Source organism: Symphalangus syndactylus, chromosome 7, assembly GCF_028878055.3.
Source record: "Symphalangus syndactylus isolate Jambi chromosome 7, NHGRI_mSymSyn1-v2.1_pri, whole genome shotgun sequence".
Taxonomy (NCBI): Eukaryota; Metazoa; Chordata; class Mammalia; order Primates; family Hylobatidae; genus Symphalangus; species Symphalangus syndactylus.
Genome location: NC_072429.2, coordinates 128,316,819 through 128,339,064, shown reverse-complemented (window position 1 = coordinate 128,339,064; position 22,246 = coordinate 128,316,819).

Here is a 22,246-nt window from a genome sequence, read left to right as displayed (position 1 = left end):
CTACTCAGAAACACACAGACAAATACTGCATGTTCTCACTTATAAGTCGGAGCTAAATAATGTGTACATATGGATGTAGAGTGTAGAATAATAGATGTGGAGACTCAAGAGGGTGAGCTGGTGGGAGGAGGGCAGATAATGAGAAATTACTTAACAAATACAAGGTATGTTATATGGGTGATGGATACCCTACAAGTCCTGACTTCACCACTATGCAGTCTATGTATATAGCAAAATGTAAGCATGCTTTCTTAGAAAAACAAGGGGTGTCCTTTAGGGTCTGAGATTCTGTGATTTCATCATCATCAGTTCCATGTACATAACTCTTGTCAAACACAGTGAGTTTTTTTGTTCTTAAGGAACAGAGACATTCACATTTGCGTTGCAACCCCACAATGAGGGAATCAAATAAACACAAATAATTAGAACTGGTCTAAGGACTTAATTTTTATGGGAAAGTTCAGAGATGGGAAGTGGCTTGCTCAGAGTCATGGAGCAAATTCGGATACAAGCCTAGAATCCAGGTTTTCTGAACTACAGCCCAAGATTCTCTAGGTTTTCACGATAACGATAATTAATAATAGTGGCATTGTGTTGGACAGGGTTAGAATGAGGTGCACAAAGGCCAGATGGCTTGTCTAAATGATGTATTGGTCTTTGTGACCCTGAATAAATTGGTTGTGGGTTGTGGGGATCTATTGGCCTGGTTTCCTCCATCATTTTACTGCTCAGGAGATCAGCTCACCTTGCATATTAGGTATGTGCCTATGGCATCAGAAGATCAGGAATAACCAAGCCACAGGCTTCTCAGGCTGCACTGGGTCTCTCAGCCTGTAGGTGTGTGTTGTAGGCAATACCCTCATCACTGCCAGATCTGACTCTGGCCACTCACACCCCCAAGTGCTGATCTTAGGGAAAGCTGTAATTTAGGACATGGAAAAGAAAGAAATAGTAGAGTAAATCAAACCACTTTTTCCTCCTGGAGTTTTGGTAGAGCTGACCTAAGATCCTTTGCTTCTCATATGGTAGAGATTGCTGGGTGTACCACCCAGTCTTTCTGAGAAAAACCCAGTTAGACATAATGATTTAGAAAAACCCAGGGTTTCTTGATGTTTAATTGATTGATGATTGATGTCTCATGTGGGACATGGGTGGTCCTTTAACATTTTCAAGCACAATTATGTATATGCGTTGGCGGTAACCCATATAAAGTTCAGATCACCTGAACGGAAATGGAGACAAAGAAGAGAGTTTAATAAAATAAAGACTTCAAAAATGTTATTCATAGAGTCTATGCATAGACATGTGTAGTCTCTCAATGAGGAGAGAACCAGAAAGAACTGGATTTTTCAATCAAAGCCTGTGCATACTTTATTTAACTGAATTCAGTGTGACAGAAATAATAACCTACAATGTGAATATGAAGGAATTTAGAGGAGAGGAAAATTAAATTCAGTGGGCAATGGCATTTTCCAAAGGCTTCTGAGAAGAGGTGAATTAGACAAGCTTCTTGCAATGGATAAGTATATAGACCAGGGTTTTAAAGGTTTGAATTCTATTTGACCTTAAAAAGATTACTGACTTCAGTTTTCTTGTTTATAAAATGAGAATAATAATGGTATATACACTTAGCATTGAGGGAATTAATAAACTATTCTGTGTTATGTGCATAGCGGTGCTTTATATGGATCAAGTGCTAATAAATGTTAGCCATCACTAGTAGTATTATTTTATCCAATACAATGGTTTTCCAAGCAATTATGCAATCTTTCTTGAAGACTACCTTGGATAGGGAGAAATATGCTGATTTTAAGCTATTGTTTCTCAGCTCCAAATCCACAGTTCAACATTCTGCTTTGCAATGTGAGGGCTTAGAATCTACACATTCTATTTCTTCTTTGCTAGCTGGCCCTTGCTAGTTTCTCCCCACTGGAGCACTGGAGAGAAACCAGAGAGCAAGAGGAGGGAGAGAGGACATGTTTCCTTCTGTGTGTAGTTCCTGTCAGTGCCACTTCCCACCCAACAGCCTTTCATCCCAGTCGCAGCGTTTTATTCCAATCCCCAGCTTCTTTCCATACTTTTCATTGTTTTATTGTACTCCTCAGAGGGAGCCTGGCAACATCCTTCCTCAGGGGACTGAACTCCACCTCTATAGAGCTCTTCCTCCAAGCTGCTGAGGGAACAGAAGCAGCCTGGTAGCATCCCCTCTTCAGAGGGTTTGGGTCCCAGCTTCCTGGAGCCACTTCTCTGAGCTTTTTGGTTCTGATAACCTCAACCTCTTCCCTTTAATGAGCCATAGGGTAGCTGCTTGCTGCCATATTTTCATTCTATTATCTCATCATTCCTATGAGATATGTCAGTTTTCTCATGATTTTTTTAAAACCATTTCCCCATATTAAATCGTCTCTGTTAATATAACTAGTGTGGTTGTTTTCCTAAGTGACCTGACTGATCAGAGTAACACTGTAAAGCTAGAAAGCACCTTTGAATTTTCTCATGAAACAGGTTATGGCATTTTTTGTTTGTTTTTTGGTCCTAATCTATGAGATCTATCTCTGCTGGCCTCCTTTCCTTTCTACCCATAAGATAGTTTATGCCATTTTTACCGCTAAAGTTTTTTTTAAAGTTGATGATTTAAAGTTATTTTTTAAAACCATTTCAGATGATTATAAGAGTTATTTCTTGTGCTAGATCAACCTGGTAGGTTGGCTAGAAGATAAATAAGAATGAAACCACTATTCCTTGGACTATCTCCTGAGCAGTGTTCCTCACCAGGTGGTTTTGAGCTTGGCTTCCAGGTTGCAGCAGATGGTCTTAGCTGTTCTTAATTTCCATCTGTGAATTACATAGTTGTATAATATAGGATTCTTTCTGTCTTACCTGACAAAACTCAACTCGGTCTCTCTTAAGAAAAAGAGAGACTTTCTTAACCGAAAAATTCAGGACATTGTTTCAGGCATACCTGGATCCAGAGGCGGCAAATGACACCTCCAGGAATCTATCTCCTGTGTACACACCCTAAACTAAGTAGGAAAAGGAACACTCTGATTGACTGGCAATAATAATGAAAATGTAAGAAGGACAGTGCATCTAATCAAAATCAGGGTTTTGTCTTCATAATGAGGAGAAATGGATTCCAGGCAGGCAAATACAGCAAATGTTGCCTATGACATTATTGATACAGTTGTCCAAAGAATGTGGGTATCAGCACTGCAGCTTGGAGATTTTGCTGTTAAGATGGGGTGCTTCACTCTCTCCAGGATGCTCACTGCTCCATGCATGTCATTGTGTCTAGAGCAATCAGCCTTGATGTTGGATACAAGGAACAAATCCGTGAGATGACTCACTTGCCTGTTTTCTTTTGTGAGGGTCTTTCTTTCCCTTTTCCTTCCTCCTGGCAATCAGTGTGGTGAATTGGTTGATAAGCTGGGCTCTGAAACTAAATTGCTTGGGTTTGAATCTTGGTACCAATCTGTCAACCCTGTGACTTTGGGCAAGTTACTCTGTTGTGCATCTGGATAATAGGGCCTTTCTTTGTATGTCTTTCTTTATCTGCCTTTCTTCATCAAATACTACAATAGTATCTTTCCCATGAGGAGCGAATGAAATTGTAAATGCACAAACAGTGCCATAAATGGTAAGTAATCAGTAGGTATTACCATTATTCTCCCCCTACTGCAAAAACCATTTCCAGAGAGCTGAACCACTGGTAAGCCAGACTGGTCTCATAAATGTTTTACCAGATCTGTCCTCCTTTCTTCCCTGGCATCCTCCAGACTTTGTCCCATTGGTCGTCTTCCCTCTTGGAAATGAGAGCATTCTCTGTAAGGGTATGAGTCTGGCAGTCAGGCACCTCCTGGAATACATCCTGGCCTTCCCGCAAGTAATAGTCCAAATATTTCACAGCTATTATGAATGTCGGCCCTAGCTGTGAGGCAGCATTAAATGGGCTATCATATGGTAAATGCCTAATAAATATTATTGTTAGAGTAGACCCTGGAACAACACAGGTTTGAACTGAGCAGCTTTACTTATACATGGATTTTTAGAGAAAATATGTTAGAATTTTTTTTGAGATGTGTGACAACTTGAAAAAACTCGCAGATGAACCACATAGGCTGGAAATATCGAGAAAATTAAGAAAAAGTTTGGTATGTCATAAATGCATAAAACATATGTGGAATCTAGTCTACTTTGTCATTTAATACTATACTATACACATGAATCTAGTATAAGAAGTTAAAGCTTATCAAAACTTGCAGAAACACAGTATATGGTGCCATTCATAGTTTACAGAACTGTAAGCAAATGCAAAGATGCAGTATTAAATCATAACTGCATGAAATTAATGGTAGTCCCTACTTGTGTTGCTGGAATAATTTTGTACAGACCTCCTGTTACTATTGGAGGTGAGCTCAAATGTTGTGTGTCCCCTTAAAACACTGTGTTACACTAATCATCTCTGTAAGCAGTTTGCCTCACCAGTAAATTGTACAGTGCAGTGAAGAGTGATCTCTCACAGTTCTTGCGTATTTTCATCATATTTAGTGCAATACCATAAACTTTGAATAACACCATAAGGCCCATACGAAGTACCACTGGTGATGCCAGAAGTGCTCCCAAGAAGCAGAGAAAAGTCCTGACATGATAAGAAAAAGTTGAATTGCTTGATATGTACCTTAGATTGAGGTCTGCAGCTGTGGCTCTCTACCATTTCAGGACAGATGAATCTATCATAAAGGCCATTGTAAAAAAAGAAAAGAAAATTCATAAAACCACTGTGAATAATCTATTCCCCCATTCTCTACTCTTACTTTGTTTCCATTTGGGCTTAAATCCTATGTTTCCTTTGACATTTTAGTATCCCAAATTTTACCTTAAAGAGATTAAAAAAATTCCTGAATGATGGCAATTGATTCTTCAGAAGTAGGGGTGTAGGCTCAGCTTACCAACTTTGGGTTCAACCCCTCCTCCAAGATAATTAACATGCACTGATATTCCAGATCCTTTTCCCCCTCCCTGGTGTCCTGGCAGAGACTTTGCAAGGTTCAGGCTAGGTCTGCACAACACTCTCAGATAAATCTCTCCCTTTGTCACACTGTTGAACTGCTAATAAAGAGAGCAGGCAGGCCTTGTAGCATGGCTTTCTTTGGTCAGAGAGCCCTAATGGTGTGTTAGGATTGTATAATTCACCCTCCAAAAGAATCCAAAAGAGAGATAAATTGTTTGGTTGGGAGAAATTAACTGCAGATTGATCCTATCTGTTTTAATTTAGCACAAGACGGCTTAGACTACTCCAAAGAGCCAGATGGGCTATTGATCTGACAATAGGATAATCAGAGCATCAAAGCTGGGTAGGGGGTGGGGATTGGAGAATTTGGAGCACCTGGGACTTTGCCAGGGTGGCTTTCTTGGGACAAAAGCCACCCCTTAATTGAGCAAGTGCCTTTGCCTGCTAACAGGTCTTATTAGGAGCCAGAGCTCCTGAGGCCCAGGCCTGGCAGCAGCATGGAGCTGTCATGTAGAGATGATGTCTTATGCTGGGTGTGTTAGGAGAGAGATGCCACTTGGCAGTGGAAAGGGGATAAGCTGTGGGGCAGGGGAGATGAGAGGGGGGGTTACTGTGCTCTAGGAGGGCACTGACAAGATAGGAGAGCTGGGATTAGAATCAGGCAGTAGAACTTGGAAGCTACAGGGCCTCTCTTTTCCTCTCTTCCTTTTTACTTTATTTTCTTTAAAAAATATTCGATCTCCTTCTCCAGTTTGTTTCACTTCTGTCTTGTCTCTGAGTTACCGCCCCCACCAACACTTGCAGCTGCATTAACCCTGTTACTGGCCTATAAAGAGTGCTTTCTCCAGAGGAGCCAGGGCAGAGGTGTGTATTGAAGCTGAATGTCTCCAGCTGTGTGAGGGGCCCCAGTGTGAGTGGGGTCACACCATCCCATTGTCCTGAAGCTTTGTTTGTGGTCAGATTTCTCCTGTGGCCCATAGAGAGTTAGATGTCTGCTGTTTCAGGACACTCCCAGATGGGTCAGGCAGAGTTCCTGGGATGCCACAGTGATATGTCAGGACGCCCTGACACATGAGCTAGCTGAAGGCCCAGCCAAGGCCCACATATCAAAGGGCAAATGGAGTCATGGGGGGCCCAGAGAAAGGGTGGATGATTCCAGAAAATGACACTTGGAACAGAGTTTTGCAAGCTCCCTGTGTCTGACTCTGACAAGACCCTGAGATCCCTTACTCCAAGGACCTGTTTCTGGGGATGGGGCTGGTAGCAGGCCCTGGAAAGTTATGTTAACTCTGGGTGGTCATCTGTCAGCAGGGCTCTGACCAAGGATTCTGCAGTGTAGCAGGGATGTGCAGGTGGATATAAATGTTAGAAGGCAAAGCTGAACTCATCCTGCTAAGGAAAGTCACAACAATGGTATAAACTTAGGCTTTTTAGCTGGAGGCAAGGATATTGGTCCTCTTTTTCCTTATTCTCCTCTGCCTTCCCCTCCATTCTAACCCTTACCCCACTCCTTCCCAGGAACCCAATGATCTCCCTCATTCACTGAAAATTTTGTCAGAAAGACAATATATCTCATCAAGATATCATCAAGTCCCCTGAGCGTTTGGTCTATAATGAGGAGTAGAAAAAAGTGATACTTAACATAAGCCGGGCCAGATTTATCTGGAGGTAGGCTTCTGAGATAACAACATACCATTCCTCTGTTGTTGAAGGTATCTTGGATAAATGAGAGGCAGAGGGCAGAAAAGCCTTCTAAGAGAAGGAGATCATTCCTTTCTTCCTTCATTCATTGAATTTGATGGTCTACTATGCTAGACTTCTAGACTCTGGGGAACCAATAATCATTTCAGTGACCTCATGGAACTTGCATCCTTGCAGGGAGAGAATGGTAATAAAAAAATCACTTCTCAGGTGCTGAGTGCTAGGAATATATATATATTTTAAGATAATAATTATATAAGATTTTGCTCTTTGTTTTAATGTCAAAATGAAAGCTTTAAATTAAACAGACGTCACTAACCCTAAGTACTTTATATCAGTGTTATTCAGGGGCAGTTGAATGGGTAGTTTTATAAATTTGTCTTTTCTGATTTTTAATTCAATTTATAGATGGGACAACAAATCCATGAGTTAACCTACATACTCAGTTTGAATTTTTCACAAAGCAAAGCCTGCTTTGCTCCCATTTTCTGTTCATTTGAGGGAAAATAGAATTTTTGATGCTGAAATAATAATGATTTCTTTTTCCCATCTAAAAGAAATATCAACTAGAGGAATAGCTAGGTTCTTGACATAGTGGAAAAATAATAAAGTATATTAATAGCTGAACAAATGGATCTTGCTGGGAAATATTTTGGACTTTCAATGGTCTCACAGAGATAGAATATTTCTTGAACCTAAAACCCTTTTATTCTTTTGGTATTTTTATAAAAAAGACTAAATGCCTTTTGATTAAAATTGTCAAATCATTTGAAGGTAAGCTTTTGGAATACCAGGGGAACTGAGGCCCTGAATGCATGGAGCACTGAAGCCCACACGTTGGCGTCTTCTTGCTAGGAGGCTGGCCTGACCTCCCCTCACTTTCCCTGCATTTTCAGCGTTGCTACGCTAACTAGGGCTCAGGACTCTTAACCTGTGGCTGCAAAAATGATAATTCCTACAAAAGCCTGGCAGATGAAAGGCTAAAGACAGATTTTGTATTTCATCTATGTAAGATGACCTAATAGTGAAGGGAATCTTTAGACTAAGAGCAAATGCCAGTCAAGCCCATTAACAATCACAGACCTTTGTGTTAGGGTTTCACATGCAATTGGATGATCTAGAGACAGCTTGCTTCAGGGGAAACAGATTTTGAACTCAACGAGTCTTGTTTGAGTTCTGGCTAGCTATGAGACTTTGGACCATCTGACTCTGAATAGGTTGCCTAACCTTTCTTGTCTTCCACATCTTTAATGAGGAAGGCAATAGTATCTACCTCTTGGGATTGTTAAGAAGATTAATGAGTTCTTACATTTAAAACATGTCACAGTGTCTAGTGCATAGTAAACATGACATAAGTGTTAGGTATAACTAACTCTGGATCTCAGTTTTCTGACTCATGAGATGATATGCAGCTCAGGCTGTTTAAAAGCCATAAAATAGTGCTGTCTTTTGGAAATTGTAATATACCAAGCAAATGGAAACTAATTTAGGCCATGTGATTTTTTAAAGTTTGAACCTTCCTCTTTAGACTGTCTGATTATTTTCTCTCATTTAATCATTATCCAATTAATTAAAAGAAAAATAACCCCCAAATAGACCCCCATGTATTTTTGCATTTATTACTGGTGATTTGTAATGACAGACTTCAGGGAAGATTTTTATTAAAAATGTTATGCAAAATCAATATAATCCATTAAAACAATTATGAAAATATGACAAATGATCAAAACAGATTATTATTTATGAGTAGACCTAAGAGACATGAGAGGCCCTTTTGAAGCACTTAGACTCCAGGAATAATTCAATGCTATCTAATTCAATTCACTTGAAATATTTACTAAGGATCTACTAGGTATCAGGCAGTGTGCTAGCACAGGGGAGGTTAACATTTAAATTTCTCTGCCCTCAAATAATTCTCAATTTAAGAAAAGGATCAGATAATAACATGTAAGTATAATACAAGGCAAGATATGAGGGGACCTAAATTCTCTGTGATTTCAGAGAAGAAAGATATCCCACTAAGTGAATCAGAATATAATCACAGGTTTTTAAAGTCAGAAGAGAATTTAGTGATGATCTTACCTAACCTTTCATGCAATTAGAATTTTTTCCACAACAGCATTCATTCATGTGTCAATTTATTTGCTTGCTCATTCTGTAATTCCTGAGTGACCGCCTGCTGTATACATAGATGTAGGACAAAGGTTAATAGGACATGATATTAGTGTTCCTTTTTGCCTTGGGAGGTCAGTTTTTTTCTCTTATGAAAAGCCTTCAAATGACTGGATGAGGCCCACCTGCATGATGAAGGGTCATCTGTTTTAGTCCAAGTCTACTGATTTATTTTTATTTCTTTTTTTATTTATTTTGAGACAGGGTCTTGCTCTGTCCCCCAGGCTGGAGTGCGGTGATACAATCACGGCTCACTGCAATCCCTGTCTCCTGGGTTCAAGCAATTCTCGTGCCTCAGCCCTCCAAGTAGCTAGAGTTACAGGTATGTGCCAACAGACCCAGCTAATTTTTGTATTTTTATTACAGATAGGCTTCCATCATGTTGGCCAGGCTGGTCTTGAACACTTGGCCTCCCAAAGTGCTGGGATTACAGGCATGAGCCACCACGCCTGGCCCAAGCCTACTGATTTATATGTTAATGTCACCTAAAAAATATCTTCACAGAAACATCTAGAATAATGTTTGACTGAATATTTGGATACTGTGATCTAGTCAATTTGGCCATCACAGATAAAATTAACCATCACAGGTATCATCCTTGCTCCCGAGGGCCTTGCAACATTGAGCGATACATATACGTGAAAAGATTTACTGTTCTGTGTAATTGTTGTTAATGATAGAGGGAAGTTCCTTGTGGGGCACAAGGAAGGAGGCAGCTAATCTAACCTGAGAGTGTCAGAGAGGACTTCTCAGAAATGGACATCCGGGCTGGATCCTGATGACTTTCATCATAACCACGTGAGGCAGACAGCATTTATCTTATCAATCTTGGAGAGGTTGAGAAGAGCACAATATACTGAGGAAACACAAAGAGCTGGGAAGAAGGAATACACACACACACACACACACACAGAGAGAGAGAGAGAGAGAGAGAGAGAGGCTACTGTAATCACAGACTGAAAGTTGAGTATTGCCAAAGATAGCCTGGTTATTTTGATACACTATTATTTATTTGTTTTAATTACTGAAATTTTAGTAGCAGCTAAGTGGTCTCCCATACAGCTCAGGTCATATGTATTAAAACACTGTATTTGTAAATGTCTTTTCCCCACTGCCTAAATTTCTACAGCCCTTCCTTTTGCCACAGTTTTCTTCCTATATAGATCCTATTTCAAGTAGTATGACATCTTTTAATGATTGTATATATGTGTCTGAAACTGTATAAACACCGTATCTAACTCTCACAAAAATCTACATGTTAGATAATTTTATGTACATATCAAAAGTGAGAAGACTGAGTACCTTAGCTGAGTTATTATTTCTCCTCAGTTTCATAAGCACTGAAGGGCAAAGGCAGAATTTGAACCTAGGATTTTCTTGCTCCAACAATTTCAGCCACAACAGGAGGGTCACAAGAAAAATGGCTGCTGGTGCTAGATCGAGTAATTGAAATGAGTGAAACAGGTGCGTGCACATGCACATGTACCTGCATGAGGGATGGGACTGTAGCAAATTGTAGAACTCATGACTCTTCCAAAAAGGGCAGGTGCTGCTTGGCTCCACCCAAATGCTGCTGCATGGAAAAACAAACCTTGCCTTGCCAGATCTCCAGTTTTTAAGAGTAACTGGAATTTTGTTTTTATGTTTTCTTTCTTTCTTTTAAAGTATGAAATCTCTTTATTTTCAATGCTGGCCCCAATACATAAAAATACCATGTAGGCCAAATAAAACACATCTACTGGCTGGGTGGTTCCCATGAGTCACCAGTTTCTGACTTTTGATCTATACTATTATTCCTCCCAATATATAAATATTTCTAACACATTAACATTGTAACACCTCAGAGTGTTTAAATATGTAGTAATAATATTTGTGGAACTAAATGTGGTCTCAGATGACTTTCATCATAACCATGTGAGGCAGACAGGGGAATGATCATTACACTCCTATTGTCCTTGGACAAAGTGAGGCTAAAGGGAATTATCAAATCTGTCCTAGGCCACACGTGACTGAAAAGGGACTTGTATCTTTCACTAGAATGCAGTCTTTATTATACTATGTACCTTTCTTCAACACTAGGTGAGAAAACAAGAATTAAACTAACAAGGATATAGAGTGAAAGGGAAAAAGGTCCATGGCTCTTTATAGATTGGTGTTTAAGAAAATCAGAGAAGTAGAAATGCAGAGAGAAATGGTCAAGAATCAGAACTAGGCTGGGAAGTTAGGTCTTGGCTGCTCTCAGACCCCAGAGAAAGGTGTGGGCCATGACATAACCAGACCCTAACCCAGAGCTTCTTGTCCAAAGTGGGTATCAGGCCAGGGCTCTGATGGGATCCCCCTGATCACAATGACACTAGAGTTGAAAGAAACTTTTCAATTATCTAAGAACTTATATGTTGAATACTCAATTACTAAGAACCTACCATGTTCCAAGTGGCATGTGGTTCCCTTATCTCTCTGTTCCTCCCCTTCTCACGAAATCAGATCTGGAAGCCATGGTCCTAGAACTTGGAAAGTTGAAGAATGATTTACCTATTTAAAGATATAAACCAATTCTTTGTTCTGTTGACTCTCATCATGGAAGTGGTTGTCCTTGGGAGGAAGCGGAGAGACAGGAATTGGATTCTGAAAACAATCTATTCTTCTGCTTTTTGAGACTATGGTACTTCTAGCAGCTTTATACTGACTCCTTTAGGCCTAAATGAAATATATTGTTGTCTAAAAATTTGAATAATGTGTAAAGGACAAATAACTCAATTTGCATTAATTAACATACACCCTTTACCTTCTGTAAAATATAATTCAATATGATATGACAGCATGCTATACAATATGATATGATACAATAGGGACACTGTGGTTTGAAGAGATTCTGGGGCTCTATAGAAGTGAGGGGTTTAGGCAACAAAGTCATCTTAGGTATCTCCTATTTGCCAGCTATTGTAGTAGGCCTTGGGGAATACAGAAGGGTACAAGACTTCTCTCTGCTGTCGAGTAGACAGTGAAGCCCCGGACGGATGACAGACTTGTAAAGTGAGCTTTTCAACTCCATAGACCTGGGGTCCATGAGAGTACAAGGGAGACTGATGGAGCCTGGAGAGTCAGGGAAGACTCCCAGAGGAGGTAACTCCAGATGTTGTAAATGGCAGCTGTCATCATCTGAAGCCTTTGTGGGGAAAATGCTATCTGTGTATTGCTTTAATATTGGACCTGTGGACAGTGATGCACTGAGGATAGGGCAGGATGCTTGGCTAGGGCAAAGCAAGGCTGTGGGAGAAAATATGAAGCATACACAGGCAGAAGAAAGAAACTGGAAAACTGATGAACAGGCAGCTGGGTGGAAGTGTGGAGTCCAGGGGCGCTCAGGCACTACAACCAAGGAAAAGAGAGGAAGAAAGGACACAAGGGCAAGGTAAAGGACTGGCAAGAAACGAGTCAGGGACCAGAGATCACAAAAGTAAGAGAACATGCGATAAAAGGAGTCCAGAGCAGTCACCTAAAAATTAGACAGGAGACTCCAGTGTCAATATCTCTAGGACCTGATTCCAAGGGAACATTTCCTTCTCATGTCCTTCCCAGGAGGATAGAAAAGGAGCTCATCTCTTGGCTAAAAAGCTGGTGGGAGGCCAGGCGCGGTGGCTCATGCCTGTAATCCCAGCACTTTGGGAGGCTGAGGTGGGTGGATCATGAGGTCAGGAGTTCAAGACCAGCCTGGCCAAGATGGTGAAACCACATCTCTACTAAAAATACAAAAAATTAGCCAGGCATGGTGGCACGTGCCTGTAATCCCAGCAATTCCAGAGGCTGAGGCAGAGAATTGCTTAAACTTGGAGGGGCGGAGGTTGCAGTGAGCCGAGATTGCACCACTGCACTCCAGCCTGGGTGATGGAGCAAGACTCCGTCTCAAAAACAAAAACAAAACAAAACAGAAGGCTGGTGGGAACACTTGGCTGGAATAGGCCAGGAGTGGGCAGGAATTTCCTAAGGTTAAGTTATCTAACATTTTGATGAATGACTCTAGGTCGTGTGAAACATCTCAAATGATATCAAATGGTTTAATAAATGAAATTTTTTTCTTTAATTTTTTGTCTCTTGGCATGAACTATTCATGGACTGTAATATCCGATTTCAGCTTTACTCAAACATTTTAATCCATAAATGTTCACAAACGATTCATATGATGGGAGTTGGCCTTCTGGGTTGATGATGGCTTTTTCTCCAGTTATGACACGTGCTTATAGATGTGGATGCAAAGCAATCTGATGTTTCCTCTCCATGTGTCACTGCAGAGGAAAGTTACAGGAAATACATAGAGAAATATTTAAAAGATTAATATTAAACATATTAAAGAAATATTAAAGGATTAAATAGATTAATATTAAATATATGAAAGAGATTAAAGAGTGGCCTGAGGCAGCAGAGTACATAACAAATTCTGCTCTCTATTCTCACACGAATTGCAATTTTTTAGATCTACATAGGCATCTTACTTAGGTTGGAAGTCGTTAATTGGAAAGTTATTAAAACAGCTCCAGATAGTTGCATAGTCCCTCCTAGAAAAACAACATCACAAAAACAACTAACATAAATAACCATCTAAAGACGGGCATTATTCTATCTGTGCTACAGGTGAAGAAACTGGAGCTCAGAGAGATTAGAAGAAATAGTGCATCATGGTCAAGCTCTGGGGCTTTGAAGTTCCAGTAGCTGGTTGGGATCTTAGTTCTGCCTGTCACCAACTGCACATCCCTGGGTGATTTGCCCTTCACTTAGCTTCGGTTTTCTTTCCTCACGCCAACCATCGTCTATTCTCTCCTTATCAGCACCCTGTTACTTCTCTTCTATAGCCTATGCCAAGAAATGGAACTGCCAGTCTGGTCCTTGGATCTCATGTGGGCCTTTTACCTGGAGCCTCTTCCTTCCTCCATCCCATCACAAGTCTTGCTGCTTTTGCACCAAATACTTTCCAAATCTGTTCACTTTTCTCTGTCCCCACCACTCCAATCCATGATCTCTCTTCTCACTTCTGGTCCCCTGACACCATCTTCTGCTCACCCTGCTTCAACACCATTCTCTACATGCAGCCAGAGGGAACTTTTTAACCTTCATATTTAATCCTAAAACTCCTCCATTTATGCCCTTCTTATGGCCTCCTAATGCTGTGAGGATAAAATCCAAAATTTCCCACATGGTTAAGAAGCCATGTACCTATGTCTCTAGCCCCACATCCTGCCGTATTTCCTCTTTTCCACATTTCAGCCATTCTGGGCTATTCTCAGTTTCTCAAATGTACTGTACACTCTTTCCCTATCACATAACCTCCACACTTTCATTCTGTCCCTTCATCAGCCTATTTTCTTTACCTGAATAACTTCTACTCAATTATCAGGAAAGACTTCCTCATTGCCGAACTGGATTAGGTGCCTCTATAGTGTGATCCTACAGAACTCTAACTTCCTTTCTCCTGATACCACATTTGTAATTTCTTGTTTAGCATGTGTATTCTCAAATGGATTGTAAGTTCCAGCCTCAGTGCCATAGGTCCTGTGCTTATCACATAGTAGTTGCTCAGTAAATATTTACTGAATGAATGCATAAATAGGAGCATTGCGAAATTAGTTAGGTTAAAGAGTAGTATAGATCCTAGGACAGAGTAAGCTTTCAATAAAAAGTAGCTCTTCTACAACATACTTTCATCTGAAAGTTTGTAAGTGCAGAGCTGAGATTGGAAACTTGGTCTCCTTGATTTAAAAAACCATGCCCTTTCCTCTATGATACCTTATTTACAGTTTCTGACTTAAATGTTGATAACTGTGGTTTTAGTTTACCAAACTTAGTAGAGTATAATTGTCTTCTTGTTGAAGGCATTCCACAAATTAGACTTGCTTATTGAGGAAAACAAATGATCTACCTTTAAATAAATACCTTTCAATAACTTGCTTGGCCCAGGTCAAGTTGACCAGACTCCTTAAAAGGCAGGATGAATTACAATATTGTCCAAAACTGTGGAAGATACAAGTGAGGGATATTGGCTCAAGGAGGAGTCAAGTCCAAGGGGTTAGGGTCAAAACGAACAGACAAAGAGTGGTGATACAATCTCTGTAGCAAGCACACATATAATTTTCATGTAGCTGGATGTGTCTGGCTCCCATCGCTTCTAGCAAAACATCTTCTCTGACCTGGCTTGTGATTGTGTAATTGCTCCGTGAAGCCTGGCTTCTCTCAGACTTGACAAATGTGAAGTTCACAGACAAACAATGGATCAGTTAACCCAAACTCCACCAGCATAGTAAAGACTTGTGATGAGTCTTAGGAACATGACACATTTGAAACAATAGCAGTAGGACAATAATGTCTTCCATTTGCCCAGCACTTTCAGTTATAAATACCTTATGTATTTATAAATGTATACATGTGTCTTAATCCTTCCAAAAAATCCAGGAAATTAGAATAGCATAGTGTAAGGGTGCTTAGCAGGCATTCCTGTCTTATGATGGGGGTGGAGTTTGTTCAATCCAGGAGAAGACAATGAATTTGTCATTTGAGAAAAAGTATTTAAAAAGGAGTCTGAAGGCCTGGCTTCTAGTCCTGCTTTATTTTATTTTATTTTATTTATTTATTTTGTAGCTGAGTATCTCTCAAAGTTCATTTCACCTCTCTGGACCTCAATTTCTTCATCAACAATGAGGATCTGAATAACTTCCCTGACTGCCCAATAGGGCTACTTTAAAATTTATATAAGTTAATAAATGAGAACCATTTTATAACTGTAAAGTAGTATTCTAAAATCAAGTGTTGTTTTTGTTATTAATATCATAGAGGATATGTAATATGGCAATTCTTAATTGCTTTTTAAATAACAATGACCAAGAATAATAATGCAATCATTCGTGTTAACTAATATTAGTTATTAGTTGTGATACAGGAGAGGGGAAAGTAGAGGCAGGCTTCCTCACCCACTCACTGTTCCCAGGCAGCCTCTGTAGGCAGGAGTCCCTGGCCCTAGGGGGAGCACAGCAGAATGCACTTTAGCTGCAGATAATTTACTCCAAAACAGAAAGGTGGGAGGGCTGGAGAATGTGGCCTGCCTGTGGGGGCCTAGGGGGCCTCTTTACACTGAGGCTGACTGACTTACACAGTCCCTGAAGCCTGGGACCAGGAAAAGTCTTTCTCCAAAGCCCTTGAAGCAGACAAGAGCAATGCTTCCACAAAGAAAAAGTGGAAGAGGCTGGATTGTGTCAGTTCTGTTTCTCCTTCCAAATGCACCATTATTCTTGGGTGGGAGAGGCAGGGAGTGGGAAGAGGAGGGAGTGAATAAGAGAGTAGAGAGAGACCAGGAGTATTACATCAATACATGTCCTTCTGAGAAACTAAGATTTGCAATTTCCCCAACAGGATTATTTTAGTATCATTGCTAAATGATCACAATTACCATGTTTGGAATGTATTTCATAGGCAGTTAGAACTCACTGCAGAATCAACCTTTGTGATCCTGCCCTAGACAACATTTTGCTTTCCTTTTGCTTCCTCCCTCCTCTCCTCTCCTCCCCTCCCCTCCCCTCCCCTCCCCTCCCCTCCCCTCCCCTTCCTCCCTCCCTCCCTCCCTCCCTCCCTCCCTTCCTTCCTTCCTTCCTTCCTTCCTTCCTTCCTTCCTTCCTTCCTTCTTTTATTTTGAAAGCACAGTCACTTTAATTTGATCCTGCAACAGCCTCAGGAGAGAGAAATATTCTCATTTTATAGGAGAGGAAAATGAAGCACATAATTGAATGATTTGTCTCAGATCACAGAAAATGGCCATGGCAGAGTTGGAAAAAGCACGTAAGTCTCTTACTGCTGGGCCAAGGCCCTCGGGGGCTATCATGCTACTGCTTAGACAATGGAGTGACAGCTTATGGACAGTACGGTTTTAAAGGTAGCCCTCGTTGGGAAATCGCGTATACTCAAAGTGATACTGATCCCTGTGGGTTTGCATTTAAAGGCACAATGTATCTCTGTACCCCAGGTTCACATTCCCAGAAGTTTGACATTCTCACACAAGGAGACAAGCTGGAGTTGAGGCTGACTTAAAGAGCCACAGATTCCTGGCCGGGAGCGGTGGCTCACGCCTGTAATCCCAGCACTTTGGGAGGCTGAGGCGGGCGGATCACGAGGTCAGGAGATAGAGACCATCCTGGCTAACACAGTGAAATCCCGTCTATACTAAAAATACAAAAAATTAGCCAGGCGTGGCAGCGGGGGCCTGTAGTCCCAGCTACTCGGGAGGCTGAGGCAGGAGAATGGCGTGAACCCGGGAGACAGAGCTTGCAGTGAGCCGGGATTGCACCACTGCACTCCAGCCCGGGCTACAGAGCGAGACTCCGTCTTAAAAAAAAAAAAAAGAGCCACAGATTCCCATAGCCCTCTTCATTCTCACTCAAGGGAAAATGGCTTGTTCTTAGGGTAGAATGCAGGGCAGAACCATCTACCATTGTGAGAGGAAACACTTAGAAGTGCTTACTATGTTCAAGTTCCTGCCCCAACACTTTACATGTATGATCTCATGTGACATTCACAGCAATACTAAAATATTTGTACTTAATCGTCCCCATTTTTTACACATGTGGGGATTAAGGCAGAAGATGTTAGGTGATTTGTCACATGTCACACAATTAGTACTTGATGAGGCTTCAATTTGAATCCATAAAATTTGGATTCAGGGGTAACAAACATCACCTCTGAAGCTGACTGCCTCATCTGAATGTACACCTGTGTGCATGCATTTGTGTTTGAATTGTTCCTGGTATGTTTGAGTTAGAAAAATTTAAGATACTCACAATGTAACTTTACTCTCAATCCTATTATCCTCTATTTTAAAGCTATAGATTTTAGAAATTTTAATCTCTCTGAAGGTAATTTCTCAACCATTATTTGCACTGCAGGGCACAGGTGACGTCTTATTTATCTTCACAACCCTTTTAGTTTGTTTAGCATTGTGCTGCCTCATAGTATCTGTGCATAAAATATTTGCTAAACGAATTCCTGATATTTTTTCTTTTTTTTTTAACTTTCATTTTAAGTTCAGGGGTACAAGCGCAGGTTTATTATATAGATAAACTTGTGTCTGGGGGTTTGTTGTACAGATTATGTCATTACCCAGGTTTTAAGCCTGTTACTCGTTAGTTATTTTTCCCTATCCTCTCCCTCCTCCCACCCTCCACCCTCAGAAAGGCCTCAGTGTGTGTTGTTCCCCTCTCTGTGTCCATGTGTTTTCACTCTTTAGCTCCCACTTATAAGTGAGAACATGTGGTATTTGGTTTTCTATTCCTAACAGTTTTTTTCTATTATTGTTTTTGCAGTTTTTTTAAAAAGTGCATGGATATATTTCTTAGAAGCCTTGTTTGCTTGTGAAAATCTTGATTGGAAAAAAACGTGTCTCCCTTGGAACTGTTACTTTATTGATCTCTGAAATTATGGTTTTATTAGTATCACTGCATGCACCTGGGTATTTGAGAATAAGCAGAGGAATTATTAATGCCTTCAGAAGAGTCAATAAATGTTTGATTATTTAAAATTTCAGGGTCTCAATTTATTTTCTCATCTGTAAAATAAGAAATTCAGATTAGATGATACTTAGTGAAGCAGCATTAAGATTTTATGATCTTAGGCCATCTAGGTATTTTCAAATACCCTGATATTTGGCATTACAAACCTCAGTTATCTAGATATCAAATTGACTTTTCCAATTTTTATTTTCATTATTAATGAAGTTGCTGTCTAAGCGGGCATGCAAGGTGACTTCTGCTTGGATATTCTTCCTTAGCAAACTCGTAGTCATTCTTTAAGACCCAGGTCTGACATTACCTTCTCTGGAAAGCTTCTCCTGATCCTCTTACCTCAACCCTCAGTATCCCTCCCTGAATTCTCCAGGTTGAGTAGGTTTCTAATCATCTCGGGTCTCATTTGACCCTGAACATGTTTCTGTTATTAGATTTAACCCATCTTCTCCATTAGTCTGTGAGCACCTGAGAAGGAGTGTATTCTTCCTGTTGAGGTTGCTAAGCTCACTACTTTCACTTCCTTTACCATGAAGTCCACGCTGCATGAAGCAGAGCCAAGGAGGGAAAGAAGCATGTACAGAAAGCATCAGTTGAGCCCCTGGATCCAGCTATGCCTAGAATTTTTTTGTTTCAGTTAATAGAGCCAAAACTTCCTCCCTTTCCCTTTCCCTCAGTCTAGATTCAGTTGGATTCTTATCAGTTGCAAATGAAAGATTTATAGTTTCTGACCTCAAGAGGCCCTGTCTAGTGGGAGAGATAGATATACAATAGAACCATTGCAAAAGAATTCTAGGGAAGAGTTCAATGCATAGCATGCTACAAGAGCTCAGCAGAAGTGTTCCTTACCTATTAAGTTCTAGTACCCAAAGTGTAGACTGTAGATCAGCAGCATTAACAACACCTGGGAGTTTGCTGGAAATGCAAACCCCCATCTCAGCCCTATTGAAAGAGAATCTGCATATTAACAAGATACCCAGGTAATTTATTTGTACATTACAGTTTGAGGAAGAGCTGCTATCAATGACAGTGGGAGGGATATACTTAGTGATATTTTCCCATAAAGGATGGCACCTAAGATGAATTTTCAAGGATGATTAGGACCCCACTCCAGGAAGAATGATGGGGAACAGAGGAGAGGGCATAAGTTTCTAGGCAGAGAGAGCAGTGGTAAGAGAAATAGGAGTGGTGGCAATTTTGAACACAAGGGAGCAGGTAATGGTGAGAACAAGGCTGAACATGTTGATCAGATGTGATTTGTTGTAAGGCACAGGGGGCCCTTCACAATAGCAACACATTATTTTGAGGGGTCTTCAGGCCAACCTGATGACTTTAGTGACTGGAAATCCATGGTAAAGGGAGAAATTTACTATATGACTCTCTTAACAGCCATCACTCGGAGGAATGATTCACTTCCTGGATTTACCATGGCTGCAGTTGAAAGCCTTACAAATGATCATTGATCTCCCAAACACATACTGCCCATATTACAGCCAAATTTCTTCTTTTCAAGGATTGCCAGGGTTTGCCTTTTAATGGCTAGTCTTGAATTGATTCAAGACCGGTGATCAATGGCAAATCTTGATGCTTCCCCTGAAGACCACTTCAGATTGTGTTCTGATATTAGCATCAGTCAGTTACTGCATTTTCCTGAGTCATCCTCCCCATCTTCCAAAGAGGTGGGTAAGCAGAAAATGGCTCTTCTTAAGTTCCTTTGTACACCTCTTTTGAAGTTTGTAGGGAGATGGGAGAAGATGAAAGTTGGAAGAAAACTGTGAATAAAAAATGTGAAACAAGATGAGATTACATTAAATTTATGACATGACAGGGCAGGCTCATTTTGCTTCATGAATAATGGTTAATCACTGTTTGAAACAGAGACGATTTACTAGCTGGTCCTCATAACTCAGGGCTGGGGAGGAGAAATATTTATCATGGGCTAATGTCATGTGACTTTAATATAGCCAAACATTTTAATAAGATTGAAGAGGCTTAGACACAAATGTTTTAAATGATGGCAGATCTCAAGACACTGAGAGAAGAACCTTAGGATTTTTGAAGTCAGGTGCCGTCCTTTAAAAATTGAGCTTTAGGCTGGGCATGTGGCTCATGCCTATAATCCCAGCACTTTGGGAGGCCGAGGTGTGTGGATCACGAGGTCAGGAGATCGAGACCATCCTGGCCAACATGATGAAACCCCGTCTCTACTGAAAATAAAAAAAATTAGCCAGGTGTGGTGACACGTGCCTGTAATCCCAGCTACTTGGGAGGCTGAGGCATGAGAATCACTTGAACCCAGGAGGCAGAGGTTTCAATGAGCCCAGATCGCACCACTGCACTCCAGCCTGGTGACAGGGTGAGACTTCATCTCAAAACAACAACAACAACGAACAAAAAAAATACAAATTGAGCTTTAATGATGTCTATGTTCTCTCCCCAACACCTGGCCCCTCCTGTCTCTTCCACCCCTGGCACATGAGATGTGGCTAGGTTTATGGCACCTGGATCATTTTCTTGACTTCTTTTTCCATTTTATATAGCTATTAAATGTAATTTATGAGAGTCAGGAATACGTTCTACATGTGAACACATTTACAACTATTGGAGGAAGTCAAATGAAGGAGGTTATTTGATGCAGGAAAAGAAGCACAGGCTGATGAGCCTAGTATCATGAGATTTAATTTCAGTCCTGAAACTTGCTGTGGGACCTTGAGCTCATCTTTAATCTTCATTCTCATCTTTAGTCTTCATTCTTCAAATGAATTGAATTCTATAACCCCATTGGGTTCTCTACCATCTCTACTGGATCCCCTATGCAATTTTTATACCAATAAGATACTTGGCTTTAAGTTATTTTTTCTCCTCTAACATCTTTTAGAGAAAAGGAAAATATAAACCAAAAGGGCATACTTGGATTATGCTTACAGAAGTTAATGAAGGACACAAAAATACGTTGCTTAGGATTTCTAGGGAAAGAAAAGAATTGGATCTTGAATTAGTGCTGTCTCCATGAATTGATTAATTGATGGTTTCACTATTTAACATGCATCTCCATACCCTAGCCATGTGCAGGGTGCCAGATGAATGAGGCAGTATGATTTTTATGTTTGCAATCTGGGGGAAGATTACTGGGCCACATGATATATGCTAGCATAATTACTAGCATATGATCTAGTAATTATGATCTAATAGATCTAATAGAATTTAATAAGATTGATCTAATAGAATCAACTTTAATAGGAGGCTTTGCGAACTACCAAAGAATCCTGGGGAAGCTGGGGAGTACTTCAAAGTTAGGTGGGAATTGAGTTGGTTCTTGAAAAATGAGTAAGAGTTTGTGAACCTAGGTTTGCAAGGGGAAAGAGCAGGGAATAATGAGAAGAAAGTAAAGTGCAGACTGTAGCTGGGGCTCCCTCACTATTTGTGGTGGAAGGGCACTTGTAGAAATGGACCACTGATACGGCCTTAATGAAATGTAAGGTGCCAATGGAATCTATATCCACAGCCACCACCAAACTGCTACCCTTCCAATACAGAAAATCTGCAGCAGTCCCTGTGGGAAGGAGAAGAGTGACTTGGGCTAGTTGACTGAAAATATGGGTTACTGAGTAACTTTCAAAGCTAATAGTTATGGCGGAAAGCAGTGGAAACCTCATTTCTTTGTTATTACCCCAAGAAGAATACAGGAAAAGGGATCTTCAGATCTTTAATGAACTACAAATGCTCCACTCCATGATTCGCCCCCTCCATTCTGAGATGCTGAATCCATGTGGTTGATCCATCTGCTTCACTTTCTGCTGATGCCCATACTAGTCCATTTCAAGAACGT